This window comes from Sphaerodactylus townsendi, linkage group LG10, assembly GCF_021028975.2.
Source record: "Sphaerodactylus townsendi isolate TG3544 linkage group LG10, MPM_Stown_v2.3, whole genome shotgun sequence".
In the NCBI taxonomy this organism is placed as follows: domain Eukaryota; kingdom Metazoa; phylum Chordata; class Lepidosauria; order Squamata; family Sphaerodactylidae; genus Sphaerodactylus; species Sphaerodactylus townsendi.
In genome coordinates this window covers 46484936-46510428 of record NC_059434.1, presented here as the reverse complement: position 1 = coordinate 46510428, position 25493 = coordinate 46484936, and the positions used below count along the sequence as shown (strand labels likewise).

Here is a 25493-nt window from a genome sequence, read left to right as displayed (position 1 = left end):
AATTAAACTAGGCAGCCCAGGAGGCTCTTTCCAGCTTTACAATTCTAGACCAATACATAGACCATTATGTTGAAGACAGATCCATGGAGAGACCTGGAACTGCCAGTGAAATTAAACAGCTTTAAAAGTCTAACATCAGCAGCCCAATCTGGGCAGTCCTGCAGGGCATGGGACTTGCTGGCGTAAGTGGCACCTACGTTGACAGGGAGGTCAAACAGGGCTGCCAAAAGGCACCACACAACTCCACAGCGTCTGAGCCAGAAGAGCCTTCCATTTGTAGAGCTGCACCAGTCTAAACGTGGATGCCAGCATCACTTGGGCTAGCTAGGGGCATTTCCAAAGGTGGAGCTCAGCTTCCACCAGCCTTTCAGCCCAGGAATGCCTCTGGCATAGCCCTCTGATTTACACCACAATAATGTGTGACGTAAATCTGTTTTCCCAATGGAGTTGTCCGGGCCGCAGGGTTCCCCCCACCTCCTGCTGCTTGCTGCACTGCCTGAAGCTCCATTGGAGGCAGCACAGCTCCACCTTTGCCCTGCCATCTTCAGCTGCCATTGAGCCCTCCCCACCTGGTTTGAGCTGCCAATATAATACTTGCAATCTGTCTCCCACCATATCACAACATATTCCGTTCTTTTATGTCAGTCACTATAACGTATTGGGAGGGACAACTCTGCTGTTTTGTGATTTCTCCAAAGAATATTCAATAAATTATGACTACTGCAAACAGTACCACTAAACATTTATTATATATAACACTGTTATGAAAGGACTGCTGCCTAGAGGCTTTAGAGATGTCCATGAATATTCAAGAATAAAACTTATGAACTCAGGAAAGATAGAGGAGGAAACAAAGTATGTTCCCAGGTGATTCTGTATAGGTGTGGAGTTTGCAGACATTATCGCTGATGTAGCAGAAGATTATTTGGCTTCAAATTATATTGTTACGTCATTCACTCCAGAGGAAAAATGATACTTTCCCCCTTCAAACTTCTACTAATAAGCCCCCTCAAATGGAAGAACAAGTGATAGATTTGGAAAATCTGAATTCTTTAGGTCCATTTTCTCTGTGCAGTCTTCTTTCAGTTGACCTTATGGAATCTATTAAAATGGTTATGCCTCTTACTCTATCACATTCCTCTCAAGCTGAGCTTTCCCACATCACTGCACACAGTCAAGTTTCTAATTTTTTACTAGTTCAGGGCTGAGACACATCTTGTGTCTACTTTCTTGGAATATAGCTGTATGGGTTGGGAGACAAGCTATAATCACCTTATGCTTAAAGGTTCATTTATATGCAGGTGCTTATTTTGCACTGGAGCAGTATTTAAATTTGAAGACATGCTGGCATCTATCAGATTATATTATTCTAGGCTTTAAGCTGTTTTCTTGATTCTCAGGTGATAAAATGATGTCAATCAGCACAAGCAGAAGTGACTTTTATGAGAGCTCAAACAAAATATGGTATTTATCAGATACAGTTCAGTGTTGTAACTCATCCCTGAAAGCACTAACTGAAATTGCAGCCTCTTTGTTGGAGGTACAGGGCAAATATCATAGCCTGAACAGATGATAATCTATATTATAGATTTTTCTTGCTGCACTGCAGTAAACCTACAGAAGTACTTAATATTTACAGCATCAGACACTAGGGTTAAAATCTAGATCAAATGCCTAGGCCTCAATTCCCTTATAGTGCTAATCCCAGAATTCTGCAGTGAGGTTTTTAGTAGACAGGGTAGCTTTAAAACTTTGTGTAAACTCAAAAGTATTTTTTTCATCAAAGTCTTGAATACAAATACAACAGAAAAAATAAAGAATGCCATCATTACTTATACAGCATAATTGGGGAATAGGGCCTACAAAACAAGCCTTAGCAAAAAGGCATATCCTTGATCAAATGATTTTATAAATCAGATTGCAGTAGAGAGCCTCTTAAGGTACTGGATTTGTATGTCTCAAACTGAGGCTCCCAACAGCTCACCTATAGAAAATGGATGCTTTGGTGGTGGACTCTGTGGAGAAGAAGAGGAGTTTCAGTGGCATACCTAGGCAAACTGGAGCCCTAGGCAAAGCCTGAGTTTGATGCCCCCCTCCCCCACCGTGACCAAAGAATGATTTTTTCCACCAGGTCGTTTCAAAGTCACCATCACATTATAGAACATGCCCCAACTCACAAATCTGAACACAGCAATGGGCCATGCCACACAGCAGAAATATTTTTTAAAAACATTTTCAAAATGCTTTCAAAATGTTTTATTACTGCTATGAAATTTTATGGTGTTGTATCCTGTCCCCCCCAACTGGGGGAAACAGCATCACTTTCAATGTTGTTTAAACTGGGGGACCCCAGATTCTCCCTTTAAGGTGGATTTAAAAGGAGAATCTGGGCTCCCTAGTTTAAACAAGTGATGCTGGAATCCACCCCAAACAGCATTATTATTTCTTTAATGGTGTTTAGAAGCTAGGGAGTCTAGGATTCTCCTTTTTTTAAATCCACCTTAAAGGGAGAATCTGGAGTCCCCAGTTTAAACAACATTGAAAGTGATGCTATTTTGGGGTGGATGCTCCCCCACCCTGAAACAGCATCACTTTCAATGTTTAAACTGGGGACCTCAGATTCTCCCTTTAAATCCATGCCCAAAGGGGGTGGATTTAATTTAACAACAAATAAACAAATAAACAACAACAAATAAACAACAAATAAATAAATAAATAAACAACAACAACAACAACCTTTATTAGGCATTGAGAGAATAAAAGAAAGAAAGAAAGAAAACAAGCATTGGCAGGAAGGGAGTGGATTTAAAAGGAGAATCTGGGGAAATTTAAGGGGTTCTGCTGTCAGGGGTGCAATTATTAAGATAGCAGCATGAAAATTTCAGAATATTTTCATGAGCCCCGACTGATGATATCACCCATATTTGGTGAAGTTTGGTTCAGGGGGTCCAAAGTAGCTCCCATCTCCTATTAGCTCCCATTGGAAACAATGGGGGATGGAGGCACTGCCTTTGGGAGTCCATAACTTTGGACTCCCTAAATCAAACCTCACCAAACCTGGACAACCTCCAAGGAATAACAAGGTCAGCATGGGGAAGAAGGCAATGACAAACTACCTCTGAATATCTCTTGCCCTGAAAGCCCTATGGGGTCACAATAAAATAGCTGGGTCTTGATGACAAAAAAGTTGATGATAATTTTTTCTTGAACAATTTGTATATTACATTAAATTTTTGCTGTTCTTTGATTAATAAATTATTCTATTCTGTTAAATTAAAAGGCTGAATCTGGTTTTTCTTCTTCTTTGATTCAAAGCAATAAAAAGAGTATAATATATAAGTATATTTGATTGATAGTGCAGTTCTGAGCGAGGGAGCAAAACTGCATAGGACATAGCATGACCCTGGCGCCAGTGTAAGATGCATTTATACCGCTGTAGAGAAACTAGTGCCGGTGTTGGGGAGCTGTGCAGTAATGCGGCACCGAGGTGCCAACATGGCCACGGTAATAGGTCTTCTCTGATGCAGGAGATGCCAGCATTGAAAGGGGCACTTCTGGGGATTTGATCTGCTTTACAGCCACATCCATGAGCAGGATGCTCGCTGCCCCCAAAGAGGCTTTTGGGTGGTGTGGGGAGGTCAAAAAGCCTCCCTGCTGCCAAGAACCCTCAATGGGTCCCAACGGGTCACACTGTACTTATGCTAGTCATAAAGGCTGGCTTAAATGTGGACTGCGGCCCACTGGCATACCCCCAACAAAAGCTGAGAGAGAGCTAACTACTATCAACTTCTTCCCCAGCCCTTACCCTGCTACGCTGGCAGCGGGGCACTGATGCAGCATTCAGCACCCCGTTCCAGTGTCGTGGAGGAGGCAGCATCCACATGCCAGTGAGATCACCCCTCCACCAGGGTAAGTGCCCCAAGGAGAGCAAATTTGTTGGTACATCATTATTTGAAGAGGATTTGCCCCCCTTTTGATGGCACTCCTAGTTGGCTTCCTGAGCCTTTTTGGCCCAACAATGTTTGCCAGCATGGGCATATGCACGTTTGCCAGCATGTGCAGCACAATTTTGCTGCATGGGGGAAAGTGAAACATCACTATTGGCTTGCTGGATGCCATGCTTCAGTCTTGCTGGTTGCGACTCTGCAAGCCCCTTTGGAGGTGGCTCAGCAGCACTGTGGCCATGCTATTCCTGGCTGTGGCATACCTGCTCTGCCCTCTGGATTGCACTTTTAGTCCCTGTATGGATTTCAGGATCACAGTCTTAGTTGAAGTTGTCAGTTTTTAAAATGTGTACTTGCTGTTTTAAATGCAAATTGAAGAAGCAGTCTAAGTTAATGGACTATATCCAATGCAAAATTTCCAAATGCACTAGAGCTCTTGAACAACCAAAATTCTTGATACTATATAGTACATGGGGAAGAAAATGCTAGATTGGTTGCGGGTTTTCTGGGCTGTGTGGCCGTGGTCTGGTAGATCTTGTTCCTAATGTCTCACTTGCATCTGTGGCTGGCATCTTCAGAGGTGTATCACAGAGGAAAGTCTGTTGCACACTGGACTTCCCTCTGTGATACACCTCTGAAGATGCCAGCCACAGATGCAAATGAGACATTAGGAACAAGATCTACCAGACCATGGCCACACATCACAGAAAACCCACAACAACCAGTTGAATCCAGCCATGAAATCCTTCAACATTGCCTTGTAAATTGGTATTTAATACAAAATGCTAGATGTTGGACAAAATCTTGTACAAGCAAAACTGTTAATGTAGTTTTCCATTTGTGCATTTCTGGATCCAAGTCATTGCCTTGTAAATTGGTATTTAATCATAACCATATTTGTTATTTAATCATCACAACAACTTTCAGAAATGGATTATAAATATTTGTATTTTACATGCTAGGACTGAAGACGGCTATTTGTCCCAACACGCTTTATGAGAGTCCATGATTTTGACCTTGGTTTCTTCAGTACCATGTCCATCCACAGGACAACAGTCATAGTGTTATTTTGTTATTATAGATACTATAATATATACTATAGATACTTAAAATATATACAGAAACATCTGGAGCAATAACATACATAGGTTACAAATAGTGGCCTTTATGTCAAATAAAAAAGATATTGTACTATGTTTGTTTCAGCCAACACTGTAATTCCACATGAGGCCAAAGAGTGGCAGAATGAGAATAAAAATAAACATGACATTCTCAAGTTTAGTGATTTTTAACAAAACATTAAATTCTGTTCTGTCCTTGACATGAAAATAGATAATGAAAATAAGTAGATATTTTGTAAGAAATCAAGTAGATGTTTAGTAAAAATTAAGCAAAAAGGAAGATAATAAAATAAGTTTATATTTATTAAAAGCTATGAAATTGAATAAGCCAAGAACTGCATTTTGGCATCCTAGAAACAGTACATTGTATCTGATCTGCTCTTCATTGCTAAGTCATATAGATACTGCTTGCTATTTTACAGGATAAGATGGTTTCTAGATAATGAAGCGTGCAATTCTATTTAAAAATTACAAAACTGTGTTCTAGAGAACATCTTGGTGAAATCCACATAACTAAAACAGTTCTGCTATTTTTACAGGTATGATGCGTTTCTATAAACTTGTATACAATTCAAACGTTTAAGGCAACAAGATAAAGAATACATAATTAATACAAGTAAGACTAAGAATAATCTATAAAATAATTTACCCAAGTAGCAGTAAAAAAAAAAAGTGAATGTTCAAAGTTTGTGTTGTGTGGCTAAGGCTACGGCTGGTCTGGAAAACATCACTGTTGCTTGACATAAAATCTCTAAGTTTGGTAACTGCTCACATCTCTTCATCTTATACTTTCCATGGATGTTTCAGAACAGAAGAAACCCACTGTGGTATAGTGATTGGCGTGCTGGATTATCATATCAGAGACTCCATGGAAGCTTTTCAGGGACCAGTTCTGAGCAGGTCTATTCAGAAATGGATCATTTTATTCAATTAGGCTAACTTCAAGGAAAGCGCATCTAGGTTATAACCTGGATGATAATTGGCAAGTCACTTTTCTTAACCTAGCAGTTGTTGTTGTCAGGATAAAATGGAGGAGGGGAAAACAGTTATAAGCTGCTTTGGGTGTCCATTGAGGAGAAAAGCAGGGCATAAATATCTAAACAGCCCATATAATTCACAAAACCCTGGGATTAGGGGAGATTCTTTAGCCTAATGCATGAAGAAACAGCACCCTTTTTGCTTGTCAATCAAGACTTATCAAAGGAAATTAAGTTTGCACTTCTGCCATATCTTACTGAGGGTTACCCATCTGTATCAGGATCATCAGAACAGCTGAAAAATGACTCAACTCCCTATTTTTTAAAAATGTGGTTACTATGATAAATATGTATTCCCTAGAAATGTTCTCAAACACACTTAAATAGAAAAAGTCCATTTTTTTATAGTAGGGTGTTACCCTCCCTCTTTTTACCATCACAACACTACTGTGAGGTAGCTTAGCCCAGAGACAATGAGTAGTCCAAGCTTGATGGAACATAATGGAAAAGTTGGGATTTGAAGTTATGTCTGTCCAGACCTAGGGCCCTTCCGCACATGCAGAAAAATGCACTTCCAATTAACTTTCACTGTTGTTTGCAAGTGGATTTTGCTAGTGCATTGAAAATGGATTGAAAGTGCATTATTCTGCATCAATGCTTGAGAAGGTAATACTTTTTTATGACCAGTGACCACTCATACCCACACTGGCCTCTTTTATGAGTAAGTGTATGGCTTAGTAGTAATGTAAAAAGAAGAGTCAGTTTTTATACCCGACTTTTCTCACCCATAAGGAGTCTCAAAGTGGCTTACAAATTCTTTCCCTTCCTCTCCCACAACAGATACCTTGTGAGGTAGGTGGTGCTGGGAGAGTTCTGAGAGAACTGTGACTCGCCCAAGGTCACAGCAGGCTTCATTTGTAAAAGTAGGGAATCAAACCTGTTTCTCCAGATTAGAGTCTGCCACTCCTTACCACTCTGTTGTTTTTGTTTTTGTTATTATCATTCCAATTTATGTTTTTGGATAACACTGAGTGTGCATTTGAAATTGCATTCCATTATCAATTTTGGCACAGCAAGCACAGTGGTGCATATTGTTGAGTTTCATATTTATGAATACATGAACATAACACACTTTTCCTGGATGTTGTGACTGATCCATTACAGGAGAGCCTATATTTAGTGCAAATTCTTTGTCTTACTCTAACCACTAAATCAGCCTGCCTCAACCCAGCTTCTGATATCAGTAGATTGGGAAAAGCCAATAAAGGAAATAATTTTAAATGGAACTGAAAGTTTATTAATTAATTGGTAAGTTTACATGCATGTTCTGATGGTTTAGCTTTGTCATTTCTGTTCTGCACACAGATGTTGTAAAATATCCCAGAAATACTACCAACAGAGGATGGCAAAGAATAAAGCTGTATAACCTAGTAGCAGTAGACAAATACCTCATCACCAACAGTAATTAACAATTTCTTTTATGTTGTTAGGATGCAAGCAAAATTTGTGAAGACATAAGCAAAGATGACAGCAAACTATCATTAAATCCTCAAAATTCCCACTCTGTGAGGAAGCTCATTTACAAACCCTAAGGCAAATTCTGAATGGGCCAAAAACAGCTGTGTAAAATGGTTTAAAATGGTGTAAACGGGTTTACATTGTTTTCACACCGTTTTCACACTGCTGCTTTTGGCCCATGCAGAATCTGCCTAAAATGTACACTTTTAAATTGGCTTTCTTTGATTTAAGTTAGACTTCATAAGATTTGTATAAAAATCAACCATTTTCCTTGCCCTTTTAAAACTTTTCAGGAAATCATTATCTCTCTGTAAAGTGTGCCCTGCAGAGTTCTCTGACAGGAGCTCTTCCTTAGCAACATCTTTCTCCCCAGGTGGGTCATGTTGAAAACTGCCTGATGCTGAGTAAATGCCTACTTCAGTTACAATGCTTGTGAAGACTAATAGTGAGAGCTTACTCAATAACTGTTTGATTACATTAATGTCATTAAACAGTTTTTGGATTAATTGGCAAGTCACAATGTGATAACAGTAATGCAAAAGAGGAAACGTTTTCACCTGAATGTGTGTACAGTAGAAGAAATCTGCTGTTTAATGATATATAACGATTAAATTCATTTGACTCTGGCACTTCCAATATATATATTGGCAAGGGCAAGTAAACCACAGCAAATTGTCTAAGGCTGTTTCTGCACAGTCAGAGTAAAGGGGCTGCATCGGCATGATTCATGCCGATGCAAGCCCTGGGGCTGTTCGCACGAACGGCCCCAAGGACTGCGCAGCTGGTGGAGCAGGCTCCGCACAGTCGCACAGCCCCCCAAACAGCTTCTTACCTTCTCCTGGCTTCCATCGCTCTGAGGAGGCCAGGGGACATGCCCCTTGGCCAGAGTGACGGCTGCAGCAACAGAGGCCAGGAGGTGTGTCCCCTGGCCTCCTCAGAGCGCTGGGAAGCCAGGACAAGGTAAGAAGCCGTTTGGGAGCGACACAGGGAATATGCCGGCTTCCACCTGCTGCCTTTTACAATAATCTATACTTAATGTAACTCGCTCTACACTGGGCTCTTTGAGCATGCTCTGAAAAGCTGGTCCAGAATGCAGCCACGAGAATACTCAATGTGAGGAAGCACATTGGACCTGTGCTCTACCTGTGCTATACTGGCTGCACTGATTGCCAATTGAATTTCAGATTTTTTAAAAAGTCTTGGTATTAATCTTTAAAGTTTTGAGCAGTTTGGGATGGTCATATTTCTGGGACTGCATATCCCTATATCACCTCTGGAGTCAGATATTAATCTATTTATTGTCCCCAGGGACAATCAGCTGAGTTCCACCAGAGCTAGGCCCTTCTCGGCTCTGGCTTCCAGTTGGACTCTCAATGGATATTAGGTTCCTGCAGGATTTAAATCATTTCCACAGGCCTGTAAGACCAAAATGTTCCGCCAGGCTTACAATTGACTATACCGGTCCTAAACTGTAACATCTTGGCCCCTGAATTCCTATCCCTCCTTTCTCACCCAAAAGATCTATAACTGGGGTGGAAGCAGAATTGATAACTGATGGATAAGGTGTTTAAATTGCCATCTGATATTTGTTGAACATTGAAATATTTTAACCTATTCATTTATTAATGTGGTGCAACTGATTGGTTTAAATTTGTGTGCTAGATGCCCTGAGCCCGGCTTTGGCTCGGGAGGGCAGGATTTTAAATAAAATAAAATAAATAAAGCTGATTTATACAGTCAGTTTATTTATCTATCACTCCTACTGGCAGAGGCTGTCCTTGGCTTCAGGGAAGTATTTTTTACATTACCTGCTGCTTGATCCTTTTGATGCCCACGGCTGAACTTTGAAACAAATGCAAGCAAAGCAGATGCTCTACCATTAAGTCATAACCTTTTCCTCTAAATACAGAAATAACAAACAATATGACACTTAACCCTTATATGACTCCTAGTTCTAGACTGTAATGGCTGAGGCATGAAATTTAACCATGGAGACTAGAAAATTTGGCAGACCACAGGCAGAAATTACTTACAAACGTGGGCTGACAGCTGTTCAAAACATGATCTTGTTCTGAAGGGGAAGTAACCTGTTATTTTTACAGCCCCTGTCTTGCTGGGCTCTGTCTGATTACTAACAGTTAACATTTTTACTTTATTCTCTCACAATCATATACAAACGCACTTGTTTTTTGTGCTCAGAGCGGGTCTCATGCCCACATCTTTAAAGATGCATTGGCCAGAATTGCACACAGTATTACAAATGAGGTTGCACCATACATCTATACAGGGGTATTATAATACTGGCTGTTTTGTTTTCAATCCCTTTCCTAATAATCCCCAGCATAGAATTGCCCTTCTCACTGCTGCAGTTCACTAGGCTGACACTGTCAAAGAGCTGTCCAGCACAACTTCAATATTTCTCTCACTCTTGGTCTCAGCAAGTTCAGACCTCACTGGAATATACTTACAGTTATGATTTTTTTGTCCAAAATGTATCACTTTACACATAACCTACAGTGAACATCATTTACCACATCACTGTCCTGTTCTATCTAGCCTCATACCAAATCCTGTCGGATCACTTTGCTCACCTTCTTACAACAAGAGGACAATCCATTTATTCCTTTCTCGGCTTTCTGTCATTTAACCATTTTTTTAATCTATAAGAGATGAGTCTCCCTTTTAAAAAATAATAATGTTTTATTTCATAATATTAAGATTCAGTGTTCCAATTTACAGCAGGGGTAGCCAAACTTGCTTAATTTAAAAGTCACATAGGTACCTTTCAGAAGTTTGAGAGCCACAAGACATGAACAAATATCACACACATGTTTTTATTATTATATGGACATTTTGTACAAACCGTTACATAAATATTGAGAAACACACATACTTAATAATAATTATTCATGTATGTGATTTTTATGGTCTACTTTCATGCAAAAACAGACATTTCAGTAAGGTCTCTCAAGACCTTCAATTTTTGAGCTTTTATGCCCAAGTTAGTATAAGCACCAAAGGGTACAATCACAAGGAGGAAACAACTCCATAGAGCACTCTTTACTCTTCATCAACACCACCAGATAGGAAATCTGATGGACAGTGAGGGAAGGAAAAAAAAGGGGGAGGAGGAGGAAGTTGAGGGTCAATTTTAGGTTGAAAAACTGATTGTGGAACTCAGCAACGACAGCAGCACCAATTTTACATATTGCATGGATATTGTACCAATTTTACACTTGGCATGGATTTTGCAACAGTACATTACAGTAAACCTTTATTAGGCATAAATAATTCTGCATACAGTATGTTTGTATGATAAACAACAATACAGCGAGGAATCCAGTACACTAAGTTAGGATGAATTTTGCAACCAGTTCCAAGTGTGGGGAAAGTGTCAAGGGAACCCTCTTTTTCTAGGCCACAGTATGCCTGAAGAAGGAAACAGCAAGAGCAGAGAGAGAAATAGCAACTGTGGCTGCCTCATCAGACCTCCCTCAAGCACCCTGCTGGAAGGTTCCTTACATGTCCCTCAGGGGAATCATTAACACTATCCCCCAACTCTCTACCACACAGAGTTGACTAAAAGGGATCATCTCCTCTACCCTTTCAGACTGCAGTGGCAGTGAACAGTGAGGTCTGACCCAGTCTTTCAGCTTGGGATGCTCCACTGCCATTCCTTGGAAGTGTTTGCTGGGCAGGCAAGGTACTAACATCAACCTGTGCAGCCCAGCTCAGAGCCATCACCGTGGCTATTTGGTCATAACTCCCCGCCTGGAGAGCTTCCCACCTTCCTACTCTTCCCTTCTCCTCCACTGCTTCAGCACCTTGTCAATGTCCTTGGAAGAGACCTGCAGGCAGACATGCCACAGTCAGACCTCTTGGCTGCTGAACTGGTGAAGGTGTCCCCTCCAGTCTTGAACGGTAAGATGTATTTATTTAATAAGAAAATGAAGGAGGAAAATAAAAAAGAGGTACATAGACTTGGAGGCAAGCTGAGGCTCATTCCGCACATGCAGAATAATGCACTTTGAAACTGCTTTCAGTGCTCTTTGAAGCTGTGCGGAATGGCAAAATCCACTTGCAAACAGTTGTGAAAGTGGTTTGAAAACGCATTATTTTGTGTGTGCGGAAGGGGCCTGAGAGAGGGAGAGACCCAAAAGCCACACATTATGTGGCAAAGAGCAGTGTGCTGGGACAATATCAGGACCTCCCGTGGAGACAACCATTGATGGAGCACCATCAGTACAGATGCCCACACAGTTACTCTAAGACAGACCTTTTGTTGCCAGATATGAAGACATAACATTAAATACATCTTGATCTTTGCATGTTTCATGTAGTTCTTTGCAGCAGAAAATGTTTTCTTTCGTTTCACCATAATTTACAAATGCCACAATATGACATTTATTGCTGAAATCTGTGGATTCATCACATTAGATAGAAAAACTGTTGTTCTTCAGTTTATCAAACAAAACCTCTTCAGTATCATGTGGCATATCATTAATACACCGACTTATTATACTGTTTGACAGTGGAACCTTTTCAATTTCTTGTACTGCATCTAGTCTGAGCTTTCTTCCCACTATCATTTTACATGCTGGCATGATTAGCTTCTCACCCAAAGCATGACTTTTCCAGGGGTGTGTAATAAGGTCTGCTACTAAATAACTTGCTTCTTGGACTTTTTTACTGATTGCCATTTTATTAACCAAAGCTTTACTCTGTCTGTTCTGTGTTTCCAATAGCCGTTTAAAATAATCATAACTTTTACTTGTCAAATGGCTGTGATTTGTGGTTGTGTCTTTTACATTTTGTTGGAGCCATTGCTGCATTTGTAAATTGTTTGTCCCAGATAAGGCATAATGGAATAGGACAACTTGGATAATCAGTCCATGGAAAACCTATTGATAAACAGCTTTCATTGTAAAGGTGGACTTTGAGTCTTTTGATGTACTAGCAGGAAAGTGTTAGAGATTTAAATTATTCATTATCATTATTAAACGTATTGGTATTGTCTGTTCTGGAATCCTCCTCTTTTCTCACACACCTTCTATTCATATAGTGTCACATTGGACCCTCAGTGTACAAAATAATAAATGTGTACAAAATTTATTTAAAATAACAGGATAAAATAGTTACAGGAAAGTCACATGGAAAAGAGGCGAAAGGGAGAGACTGATGTCCCAGGTCATGTTAGACAAGTCCATTAATTTCTTTAAAAATGTATTTCACCAGGGGCAGGCTGCACATTTTTGAAGATAGAGGTGCCAGACTTTCAAGGTGGCTCCAAAAGGCCTTGAGTAATAGCATCCAAGCTTGGTGGGCTTTGCTTCTGGAGTGGGGGGGGGGGAGTTGAGAGAGTTTCTGAGGAGGCAAACTCAATGGCCCACGGGTGGCTTTCAATGTGTGCAGGGCCGGGGAAACAAAATAGAAGCCTTTTGGGGGGCTCCATAAAATTCGAACCCCCCAGGAGCAAAGGTCTCCAAAGCCTGGGATGGGCTGGCCCACTTGGAGGCTCCATCACATGGAGCTTCACAGTGAGAAAGTCCTCCAAGGTGCCTCTATCTTCAAAAATGTGCAGCCTGCCTCAGAAATTCCTCAGCTGCAATGGAGCAAAGTCACTGCAAAACAAAGAATCTTGGGCAAATTTCTTGGGGTGCCTGGAAGGGATGTATTTTTTAAGCTAGTGACACCAAAATTTCAGGGTATCATCTGTTAACTATTCTTATGATGCCACCCAAGTTTGGTGAATTTATGTTCAGGGGGACCAAATCATCTTTCTTAAAGTCTGGAATGTGTGTCTGACTATGCTTGGCTTCCTTTTCTGCTGTATGACAAACTCCAGGAGAACATGGTCATTCCCACCTAAGGATCCTATTCCTTCCAACCCATTCACCAGGTTGTCAGTGTTGGTTAGAATCAGATCCCTTTATTCTCTATTCCATCTTCTGGACAATTAAATTGTCTACAAGGGAAGTGAGTATTTGTTGCAGCAAAACACTGACTTCTCCCAAGCTCATTTATCAACATACCGAGATAGCATGTGATGTCCACAACCTTCATACCAGGTAGGCTAATCACTATGCAGTTAAAATGCCTTTCATAACCCCCCATTTTCTAGATTCGTAATAACCAAATCACCCACTACCAAAAGTCCTTCTTCGAATTCCAGGTGGGTATCCTCAGTATGAGAGAATACTGGTCCATTGTCCATTGCTCCCATCTAAGCAATCATAGCATGACATCCTCCAACTTTGAGGCCCCCATCTCCACAGCAGTCCAAGAGTTGTCAGCACAGGTGTGGATCTTATAGATCCCCGAAGGTCTCATCCGTACATCTCTCTCTTTCCCTCAGCTTCTCTGCACTGGCAACCCTAGCCTCAAGAAAATAAACCTGTTTCCTGAGAGCCAAGAGGTCCATGCATCAAACATACATTCTGTCCTGTGAGCAAATAATAACACATTAGGCACTCATTGCAAAACACTGATAGTCCCCACCCCCCATCGCCACCTTGCTGGTTAGCTGCCTTCAGAAATGGTTTGATTGTTTTAAAGTGTTTTAGGGTTGCAATAGGATGCTTATCTGAATCTATGCAGATTTCTGAATCAGGAAGAATAATGTGGCACACTGACCTCCTTGCTAATATGAAGCTTGTATGTCCTTTTTAAAGAAACTCTATAGCAGTTATCTCCTACTCCCCTTCAACCTTCCTTCCTGAGCTTCCAGGCTCAACTCTACTGTTAAAAGTTCCTGCTTGAAAGTCTTGGGATGCAAGTCCTTAGAAACCTGTGTGGATTTTTATAGTGTCTTACCTCTAATGATTGTTATATTGACAGAGGACAACCTTAGGCCATTGTACTTATACCACTGCTTGCTAAGTAACAGAACCTTTAGTAGATTTCAACACAAAGGAATCAGATTATTACATGCTGTAAAGCCTTTACCTTCTTTATTCAGCTAAAACCCACAGGAAGGTTGTGAACCAAAGTGGACCTTGTGGGGATAGAGCCCTGGCAAGGCAAAACAGGGGAATTCTAAGCACTGGCACCTTAAAAAGAATCAGGAATACCAGCTATTTGCCTTACTCATTTGCCATTTCTTAATGGCAAATAATTCTATTTTTAAATAGATAAGTTATAAGCAATAGTTTTCTGAGCTTCAAGGGGAACAGATTTCCTGTCTAAAGAACATACAACCTGTTGTTATATTGATTAGATGATCATTAGTTTCTTTAGCCTACCCAATCTTGTTCATCAGCTGTTGAAGACTTAGGGAACATCCATTATGAATTCAAAAAATTACCTGTAAGTATGTGTTTGTTTATTTTGATGTGATGTATTTAAGAATCTGTGAATAATGATTGCTTGCAAGTTGTTAGAGATCAGGTAACACATTCCAAACTACAGTATCCCCCAAGAAGAATGCTGGAATCACAAGATGCCTGCAGAATGCTATAGTCCCCATGATGGAAGTGAGCCTAGTCACAAGCTGTAGCAATACTCATTTTCCTGAAAGTAAATCAACACTTGAAATAGAAAATCTTTCCAATGAGGATATAAATCTTTGTTTGACTTGCATTTGATAACAAAAAAAAAGTTGATCAAATAGTCTATTTAAAAAAATCTAAGCGACACTGTAACCCGCTAAGGACCAAAGCAGATTAAAAATGTAAACAAATGTTGTTTACACTCAACAAATACCAATCCAATTTATTGAGTCATATGAACATCTGAACTTTTTTATATTGCCCTGGCACTTCTGAATTAAATCACACTACACTGATTTCCTGCAACAGATTTCCTATGCAAATCTATACAATCCACTGAAGTCCAAGTACAGTGCAATTTTTCTTTTGACTGCAGTAAATATAATTCAAATTAATTCAACATTTAATGCTAGTACTCATAGTTATTAAAACCTGAGCACAATATGCTTTTTTGATTAGGTAAATATTGGGTCCTTATTATTGAAATTTCATGTGGATGCAAATTTAACTTTTAATGTTCAATAAAAATACTCCAGGAAGTTAATTATTGCCCATCAATAATTAAATGCCCTGTAAATACTGCATTGGAATTTCCTAATTCCTGTCTGACTACCTTCCAGGGTGTAAAGTATGTCCTTTGTAGTCCTGCCTAATTGCTCAACATTTTAAGAGTGCTTAGGTCAAGCTATCTCTTATTAGCATGAACAATGGAAATCCTTGCAGCATTAGAGTCCCTGACCGGATTTTATTTGTTCCTGTATATGTGTGTGTGTGTGTGTGTGTGTGTGTGTGTGTGTGTGAACATAAAATGCTGTCAAGTTTCAGCTGACATGTACCAACACATTTGTATTCTATCACTTTTTTATTCTGTCGTTCCTCTAAAGAGCTCAGGGTGGTTTCCTCCATTTTCCCTCACAAAATCAATCATGTGTGGTAGATCAGGCTCAAAGAAAATGGCCCAAGGTCACACGGCAAGCGGAACAGGAATTTGAAACCAGTTGTCCCAGGTTCCAGCCTGACACTAACCACTATACAAACTGGCTCACAAGCCTGCCTTTAAGGCGCTGATTGATCAGTGGAACAGACAGACACACTATGCCCAATGCTGAAAGCCTGCAATTCTTAAACAGAAGAAACTTCCTGAAGGTAATTTCCTTGTTCCTGAGGCTTAGGGGAACAATGGGGCAGGAACGGCTTCCTACGCTTGCTTTGCATAACAGTCCTTTTATTCTTAAAATGCTATAATTATTCCATTCATCTCATCCTGAGATAAAGACAGCTTATTAGCTTACCATATTTTATTTTATTGTTTGATTTCCGCATAGTTCTGATTTTGTAAAAATAAATCAATGTACCTATGAATTTCATTTAATTTCTTTATTCGCACTCAGTTGCTTTCTATATTCTCTATATCCTAGAGAAAAGGAACATGTTTTATTAGGCAAGGACTTCTGTGTGTGTTTTCATTTACAAAGTATTATTTCTGTGTATAGCTGGGAAGCCCCCCAGGTATCAAGTTGCAGCTTTTAAACTGTTCCCTCTAGCTATCTCTTTATTACTAGTTTGATTTGTGGCAAGTGCCAGACGATGTTACATACCTCCATGCCATGAAAAGCTTCAATTGCCCATTTCCACACATTAAGTTACTATTAAAGGAATAATATAGTTTCCCCATGTCAATTAGCATCCTTACCGGATACGTAGAAATTCCTACCTTATCTAGGATGGTCAGATCCAGGTTGGGAAATACCTTTTAGGGGAGGTGGAGCCTATGGAGGAAAAGGATTTGAGGAGGGGAGAGACTTCAGTGGGGTATAATGCCATGTAATGCCATAGTGTCCATCTTCCAAAGCAGCTCTTTTCTCCAAGGGAACTGTTCTCTGTGGCCTGGTTATCAGTTGTATACTCAGGAAATCTCCAGATACCACCTGGAGTGGTATCTGCCTGGAGTTTGGCAACCCTCATTATTGACTGATAAGTAGTCAATTAGATAAACTGATATTCAGTACTGCTTGCAAAAGAATGTTGAGCAACTGTGGCATCTGTTGAACGTTGCTATATAACTACACTACTTAGATTTCTTTGTCTCTTGAGCTGGTTCATGGAACCGGTGTAAAGGATTCAATGGTGTTGATGAGCGGGACAGCCGCCTAGCCCTGACTGCATTCCATAACCCGGGCGATGGGCCAGCATCTGCGGCGGAGACCTTATCTCTGCGAGAGAGATGAGAACTCCGTTCCCATGGGAATCCGGGAGGGGGGATGGGATGGACAGAGTTATAACCTGTGCTTCTGGCGGGAGACTTTATTCCTGCCACGTCGTGTACGTGAGCTTTCTAGGATGTCTGAATAAACGGTCTTTTACACCAAAAAAGCCTTTTATTTCTGCTTCTATGGAATTCCTTACAACCGGTTTCTGCTGCCTCTGCCACCATTTGTACAGCAGCTGCAGGACCCAGGTGGGATCATTGGGATCCTGGAGACAGCATGGTATGTGCCAGAAACCCTGTGTTTCCATTCAAACCGCACACCCGAAAATCCTTCTGCCCGAGAATCCACCCTCCCCCCAGAGAATCCCTGCACAGCATGATGATCGTCTATTAGAGTAAGTATCCCTTCTAATAGTGGCCGCATGGGGAATCCACCATAATGGTGGAGGGAAGGGCATGGGGATTGAACACTTCCTGCTTGCTGTAGTTCGTACAGGCAAGCAGGAAATGTTTGCAACCTGGGTTAATGAAAACAAAGTTGCTAAATTAGCAATTTTTCATTTAACCCAGGTTCTGGCTACTAAAATAAGTTAGCAGCATTTGGGGGGGGGGAGTTCTGTGGGAACTCCCCCCCGCAAACCCTTTAAAAAGGGCCTCAACATGTTTTCCTTGGCCTGTGCAGAATTATCCTTTGCCTTTCTAGTGCCAATTCCCAACCATTCACTATTGCCATCCAAACTTCATGTTAAATCTGTGCTTTATTCACAGCAATACACTCTTCAAAACTATAAATATTCAAAATTTATATATATACAACAGATAAATATTTCCCTATTAATCAAATGTATAAGCACTTTGTACATTAAAATTTTAATTGTATATTTTGCCCTGTTTTGAAACTATTCTATTGTCACTCTAAACCCTACAATGTACAAACTATACAATTCACTTAAGATACCCCCATGTCCTTCAGGCTGGCTCTAGTTCAAGTGGTCTCTTAGCTTCAGTGTCATCCTAAATGTGTCTACTCAGTTCTGTTCAGTGGGGCTTACTCTCGGGAAAAAATGTCCTAAGGATTGCATTGTCAGTCCCTTAATTACAAATCTGAAAAAATAATATTGACCTGTATTACCTGGAAGTTGTAATATTTATGTATTTATTTATTTTCATACTTCATTTAAACTTCACCTTTCTCCCCAGTGGGGAGCTAAAGTGGCTTACATCATTAGTTTTTATCCCACAGTAACCATGTGAGGCACTTTGAGGTGAGAGTATGTGACTTGCCCAAGGTCACCCAGCAGGTTTCCATGGCAGAGTGGGGATTCAAACATCTCCAGCTTTAACTTCTGCACCTTACTGATGAATTTCTCCCTCTCTGTCTCCCCACACACACACTACAGTGGCTATGGTAATGTATGTAACTGAACTGAATACTTGGCCGTGAAACCTTAGCTTTTATTCTTTCTGGATATATTGGCAGGGGGTAATTTTAATCTCATACAATACTGCAAGACTAGTGGCCATTTCATTGGCTTTTCTTGGGGTGAGAGACAAATGAGGATTTACTTATTTGGTATATCTTTGTTTCTTTTGAGCACAATGTGAAGGGAAAGGCAGAATATAAATAACTGGGGATGGGTGGTGGGGGTGGAATGCGTGAGATTTGGTAGACTATAAACAAATAACACACATTAAAGCCGCAATCCTGAACACACTTGCTAGGGAGAAAGTCACAGTTAACTCTGCGGAACTTATTTCCAAGTAAACATAGCGCTCACGTGAACACAGGCTCACCAGAACTGAAGAAACAATGTTTTTTTCATTCAGCACCAGTTTTAAGGACAGTGAATTTGCCTGGTGTTTATGGCAATTGGTGATTATGTACTTAAACACAACAGAAGGGATGTCTAGAAGGCCAGAAAGTGGGCACCCACAAACAATTGTGTTTCCCATTGAGGAAAAGAAAACAGTTGCTCCTGTGCATGTTTATTCAGAACCAAGTCTTCAGTTTAATGACATTTTAACTATTGATGTAATGTGTCATCAAGTTGCTTCTGACCAACTTCTGACCCTGTGAATTAGTGACCTCCAAACCATGCTATCATTGACAGCCTCTCTCAGATCTGGAAAACTAAAGGCCCTGGCTTTTTTCAGTCAGTCAATCCAGCTCACCTCGGGTCTTCCTGCTTCCCTAATGCCTTCGACTTTTTCTAGCACGACTGTCTTTTCTAGTAGTGTTGTTTTATAGAGTTGTATATAATGTTTTAATAGAATTGTATAGAATTCAGGCTCGATCCGTTCTAGAACCCGCTGCAGCCACCCCCAAATAGAAGTCCCGCGCTCTGCCAAGTCCAAGTGGAAGGAAGCGCTGCGCGTTTGCTGCCCGCTCTGCAAACTTCGCTGTGCCTTTCAGTTGCCTGTAGCCCTGCCAAGTCGTTGCCTTCACTCTTGAGAGAGCTCATTCACAGGGGGCCCCCACTCGGGGCTGGGAAAGAAAGCCGTCTCTCTGCCCGCCTTCCTTTGCAGCGCCTGGAGGATTACAGTCTAAAGCCGCCCGGCTGCTCCGGCGCGGGGAGGGATTTACCTGCTGCTGCTGCTGCAGCTCCCGCTGTTGTTGTGAGCGGCGCTTCGCCCGCCTCTTTCTCCCCCGGGCAGGCAGCGCAGCAGCGTCAGGAGGATTGCGCGGGGCTGAGTCAACAGCGGGACCCGCTCGGGGTGCTGCTGCGTGGCTTCGTCGCTTCGTTTGCCAAGGAGTAAACAAAACTGTCCCGTTCTTCGGACCCTCAAGGATCATTATTCCAGTGGAAGGATCCGAGCAGGGCGGGGGGGAAACGGAGGCGACGAGGGACCCTCTGCGAGTGGCCTTCTAAGGAGGGCTGAGGCCGGGTCAGGTATTCGCCCTCTTTGCATCTTTTCTTGCCACTTTCACAGCGGGGCGCACCCAGGTGGAGTTCTTCAGGGAGAGCTTGAAGAACTGGGGCGGGAGGGGAGGGGGGGTCCGGCTGGCGGAAAACTTGAAAGACTGCAAAAAGGCGCCCATGACCCACCGCATGACGTCACCTGTGGCACCTTGGTGGGGCTGGGTTGGGCGTGGAGTTGGCTGCTGTGTTGAGTCGGCTGTGCCTGTGACCTCTTTCCCCACCTGTGATGGGCTGTTAGTAAGTGTGGGGTACAAACGGAGATCTGTTGCCTTGCAGAAGTGCTTGGCTGGACCCACAGCCAGTGTCCTTCCCTGGAGATTTGTAGTTCCTCCCCCTCCCCCCGTAGCCTCTTCTCCCACGTGCCTGAAAGTTTGTCTTCCGAAACAGCTCCACACTTGTTGCCTAAACCTGAGAAGCTCACCCGGAATCTTGCATCGGAAGACTTTTCTTGATCGTGGTCTAGCCTACCTTGTTGCGGAGGCGGGCGCATCCCATTGGAATGTGCAGTGCCAGGAGGAGAAGGGTGGATGGCTCCTCTCTGGCTCTGTAAGAACATGTGTGATGGATGAGTCAAGCCGGCGCGTTCCTCGCCTTTCCTGCCCAACCCCACCCCCCTCCGTCAAACTCTGCCCAAAGAAAACTCGCCTGCTCCCAAGTAAACAAACTTAATCCGTTCCCCACTTGGGGACGAACACCGACGGCGACGCAATGGGATCCACGGTTGACCACCTGGCTGGCGCCACGCACTGACGGCCATTTATTTACACCGTTTAGCCTGACCGCTCCATTTGCTGACCGATGGGATCGGCCTTCGGATTGCCTCCGAGTATTTTAAGTTATTAGCCAGTCCAGGCTAGTATGTTGAATGGTCTCCAATAATAGCATCTGGCGAACTGACAAAATTACATAGGTCACTGGGAAATAATTCCAGCTTAATCGCCTTTATCCTTTTGGCTAAGGGGGAAGGAGTTTCATTTTAGCTTAGACTCCTGCTTTTATTTCAGCATTTGTATTTCAGCAAGATTCCCAAGTGATCTTTACACTTTTTTACAAGATTTCTGACACTTATAAATCAAGTATAAAGCGATGCTGGTTACAGTTAGTGTTCCTGAAGCAAAACATTTGTCGTATATTTTATAAGGGAATGCACAAGGAATGTGTCCCTATATGTTTCCTTACTTATGTTATGGCCAATGTGAATTAAATCTAAGATATATGTAATCTTGGGGAAGGAAGGTGGTACGGTATAGCCCAGTCTTGGAAGCTAGGCAGGGTCAGTACTAGGAATGGAGACCACCAGGAAGAGGCGGGCAATGGCAAACCATCTCTGATTCTCACTTGTCTTGAAAGCTCCTCGCCAGGGTTACTGTTAGTTGGCTACAACTTGACAGCCCTTTATACACATGTGTGATCTTGAATATAATTTTATCTTGAATATGTGTATAATTTTATATAACTTTAATTCATATTATTACTTATTATTATTTGTTATTGTTTATTTAATTTGTATACCGCCCTCCCCCAAAGGGTTCAGGGCGGTGTCCAACATAAGTTATAAAAATTAAAAGCAACTAACAATCAATACTCAATAAAGAAGAACCATACAAACGTTACAGATGGCTTTAAAACTCCCACCCCTCCCCCTTACTTGTACCCACGGGAGGCCAGTTGTATATTCTATGGCGAGACGTCGCTATTATCCCAGCTGGCCAAATTCCTGGCGGAACAGGTCCATTTTGCAGGCCCTGCAGAAACTCTGTAAGTCCCGCAGGGCCCTGAGCCTGTTCTACCAGGTAGGGGCCGGGGCTGTAAGAGCACTGGCCCTTGTAGAGGCCAGCCGGATCACCTTGGAGCCAGGGATCACCAGCAGGTCGCCCTCCGATGAGCAGAGGGGCCTAGAGGGTCTACAATGCTACACTGTCAAGGATTCTTCACTTAGTATGTGAGGCTATGTAGACTAGTGTCTTTTAAAGTTTTAAGTTAAGTAGGTAACAATTTTAAATTAAGAATGCTACACTATCAAGGATGATGCTAGTAATGGATTCTTCATTAATGGTTTTGTGGTGTAACAGTGAAAAAATAATTTTGGGAAAATATATCTTTAAGAATTATGCACAAATTGTGTTGACCCCAGTACTTCTGGAAGATTGGAAGATGGACTCTGGGTTATACACTATTGAAATCCCTCCCCAAACGCAGCATGCCTCAAGCTCCACCTCCAAAATCTCCAGGGATTTTCCAGTCAGGAGCTGGCAATCCTCAGTGTACTCAGTCAGTATACCCCAAGTTTGAAGGGTATCTATGTATCAAGTATTCTGAGAGAGCCAGTTCTCATACCTATGCTGCTCTTTAACTTTGCTTTTCGCTTATATAAGGAGATAATTCACTTGCAGGTTTATCTTGTAATTCATTGAATTTGCGTCTATTTGTTGTTCTGTATAAATCTCTGAAACTGATCTGAGCAATTTTCTGGTTTTGAGCATGAAGGTCTGATATTTCTATTTTCTGGGACTGTAGAGACAAAGGAAGTGAAAAGAAATCTTAGATCTTGGGTGGTGGGGGGGGGGGGGGGTGGGGGGGGGGGGGGGTGGGGGGGGGGGGGGGTGGGGGGGGGGGGGGGTGGGGGGGGGGGGGGGTGGGGGGGGGGGGGGGTGGGGGGGGGGGGGGGTGGGGGGGGGGGGGGGTGGGGGGGGGGGGGGGTGGGGGGGGGGGGGGGTGGGGGGGGGGGGGGGTGGGGGGGGGGGGGGGTGGGGGGGGGGGGGGGTGGGGGGGGGGGGGGGTGGGGGGGGGGGGGGGTGGGGGGGGGGGGGGGTGGGGGGGGGGGGGGGTGGGGGGGGGGGGGGGTGGGGGGGGGGGGGGGTGGGGGGGGGGGGGGGTGGGGGGGGGGGGGGGTGGGGGGGGGGGGGGGTGGGGGGGGGGGGGGGTGGGGGGGGGGGGGGGTGGGGGGGGGGGGGGGTGGGGGGGGGGGGGGGTGGGGGGGGGGGGGGGTGGGGGGGGGGGGGGGTGGGGGGGGGGGGGGGTGGGGGGGGGGGGGGGTGGGGGGGGGGGGGGGTGGGGGGGGGGGGGGGTGGGGGGGGGGGGGGGTGGGGGGGGGGGGGGGTGGGGGGGGGGGGGGGTGGGGGGGGGGGGGGGTGGGGGGGGGGGGGGGTGGGGGGGGGGGGGGGTGGGGGGGGGGGGGGGTGGGGGGGGGGGGGGGTGGGGGGGGGGGGGGGTGGGGGGGGGGGGGGGTGGGGGGGGGGGGGGGTGGGGGGGGGGGGGGGTGGGGGGGGGGGGGGGTGGGGGGGGGGGGGGGTGGGGGGGGGGGGGGGTGGGGGGGGGGGGGGGTGGGGGGGGGGGGGGGTGGGGGGGGGGGGGGGTGGGGGGGGGGGGGGGTGGGGGGGGGGGGGGGTGGGGGGGGGGGGGGGTGGGGGGGGGGGGGGGTGGGGGGGGGGGGGGGTGGGGGGGGGGGGGGGTGGGGGGGGGGGGGGGTGGGGGGGGGGGGGGGTGGGGGGGGGGGGGGGTGGGGGGGGGGGGGGGTGGGGGGGGGGGGGGGTGGGGGGGGGGGGGGGTGGGGGGGGGGGGGGGTGGGGGGGGGGGGGGGTGGGGGGGGGGGGGGGTGGGGGGGGGGGGGGGTGGGGGGGGGGGGGGGTGGGGGGGGGGGGGGGTGGGGGGGGGGGGGGGTGGGGGGGGGGGGGGGTGGGGGGGGGGGGGGGTGGGGGGGGGGGGGGGTGGGGGGGGGGGGGGGTGGGGGGGGGGGGGGGTGGGGGGGGGGGGGGGTGGGGGGGGGGGGGGGTGGGGGGGGGGGGGGGTGGGGGGGGGGGGGGGTGGGGGGGGGGGGGGGTGGGGGGGGGGGGGGGTGGGGGGGGGGGGGGGTGGGGGGGGGGGGGGGTGGGGGGGGGGGGGGGTGGGGGGGGGGGGGGGTGGGGGGGGGGGGGGGTGGGGGGGGGGGGGGGTGGGGGGGGGGGGGGGTGGGGGGGGGGGGGGGTGGGGGGGGGGGGGGGTGGGGGGGGGGGGGGGTGGGGGGGGGGGGGGGTGGGGGGGGGGGGGGGTGGGGGGGGGGGGGGGTGGGGGGGGGGGGGGGTGGGGGGGGGGGGGGGTGGGGGGGGGGGGGGGTGGGGGGGGGGGGGGGTGGGGGGGGGGGGGGGTGGGGGGGGGGGGGGGTGGGGGGGGGGGGGGGTGGGGGGGGGGGGGGGTGGGGGGGGGGGGGGGTGGGGGGGGGGGGGGGTGGGGGGGGGGGGGGGTGGGGGGGGGGGGGGGTGGGGGGGGGGGGGGGTGGGGGGGGGGGGGGGTGGGGGGGGGGGGGGGTGGGGGGGGGGGGGGGTGGGGGGGGGGGGGGGTGGGGGGGGGGGGGGGTGGGGGGGGGGGGGGGTGGGGGGGGGGGGGGGTGGGGGGGGGGGGGGGTGGGGGGGGGGGGGGGTGGGGGGGGGGGGGGGTGGGGGGGGGGGGGGGTGGGGGGGGGGGGGGGTGGGGGGGGGGGGGGGTGGGGGGGGGGGGGGGTGGGGGGGGGGGGGGGTGGGGGGGGGGGGGGGTGGGGGGGGGGGGGGGTGGGGGGGGGGGGGGGTGGGGGGGGGGGGGGGTGGGGGGGGGGGGGGGTGGGGGGGGGGGGGGGTGGGGGGGGGGGGGGGTGGGGGGGGGGGGGGGTGGGGGGGGGGGGGGGTGGGGGGGGGGGGGGGTGGGGGGGGGGGGGGGTGGGGGGGGGGGGGGGTGGGGGGGGGGGGGGGTGGGGGGGGGGGGGGGTGGGGGGGGGGGGGGGTGGGGGGGGGGGGGGGTGGGGGGGGGGGGGGGTGGGGGGGGGGGGGGGTGGGGGGGGGGGGGGGTGGGGGGGGGGGGGGGTGGGGGGGGGGGGGGGTGGGGGGGGGGGGGGGTGGGGGGGGGGGGGGGTGGGGGGGGGGGGGGGTGGGGGGGGGGGGGGGTGGGGGGGGGGGGGGGTGGGGGGGGGGGGGGGTGGGGGGGGGGGGGGGTGGGGGGGGGGGGGGGTGGGGGGGGGGGGGGGTGGGGGGGGGGGGGGGTGGGGGGGGGGGGGGGTGGGGGGGGGGGGGGGTGGGGGGGGGGGGGGGTGGGGGGGGGGGGGGGTGGGGGGGGGGGGGGGTGGGGGGGGGGGGGGGTGGGGGGGGGGGGGGGTGGGGGGGGGGGGGGGTGGGGGGGGGGGGGGGTGGGGGGGGGGGGGGGTGGGGGGGGGGGGGGGTGGGGGGGGGGGGGGGTGGGGGGGGGGGGGGGTGGGGGGGGGGGGGGGTGGGGGGGGGGGGGGGTGGGGGGGGGGGGGGGTGGGGGGGGGGGGGGGTGGGGGGGGGGGGGGGTGGGGGGGGGGGGGGGTGGGGGGGGGGGGGGGTGGGGGGG

At 47.3% G+C, this 25493-nt stretch overlaps 1 protein-coding gene across 3 annotated transcripts in view; it reads left to right on the top strand.

The window, feature by feature from the left end:
- Nucleotides 1-19793: 19793 nt before the first annotated feature.
- FHIP1A (FHF complex subunit HOOK interacting protein 1A) overlaps nucleotides 19794-25493 on the top strand; it is an 89659-nt gene continuing 83959 nt past the window's right edge. For 2 of the 3 annotated variants that reach the window (XM_048509485.1, XM_048509483.1), the window contains exon 1: nucleotides 19794-20147. The gene's annotated coding sequence lies outside the window, so the exon portion shown is untranslated. Of the gene's footprint in view, nucleotides 20202-25493 lie in introns of all 3 variants that reach the window. The other variant, XM_048509484.1, reaches the window with a different exon arrangement.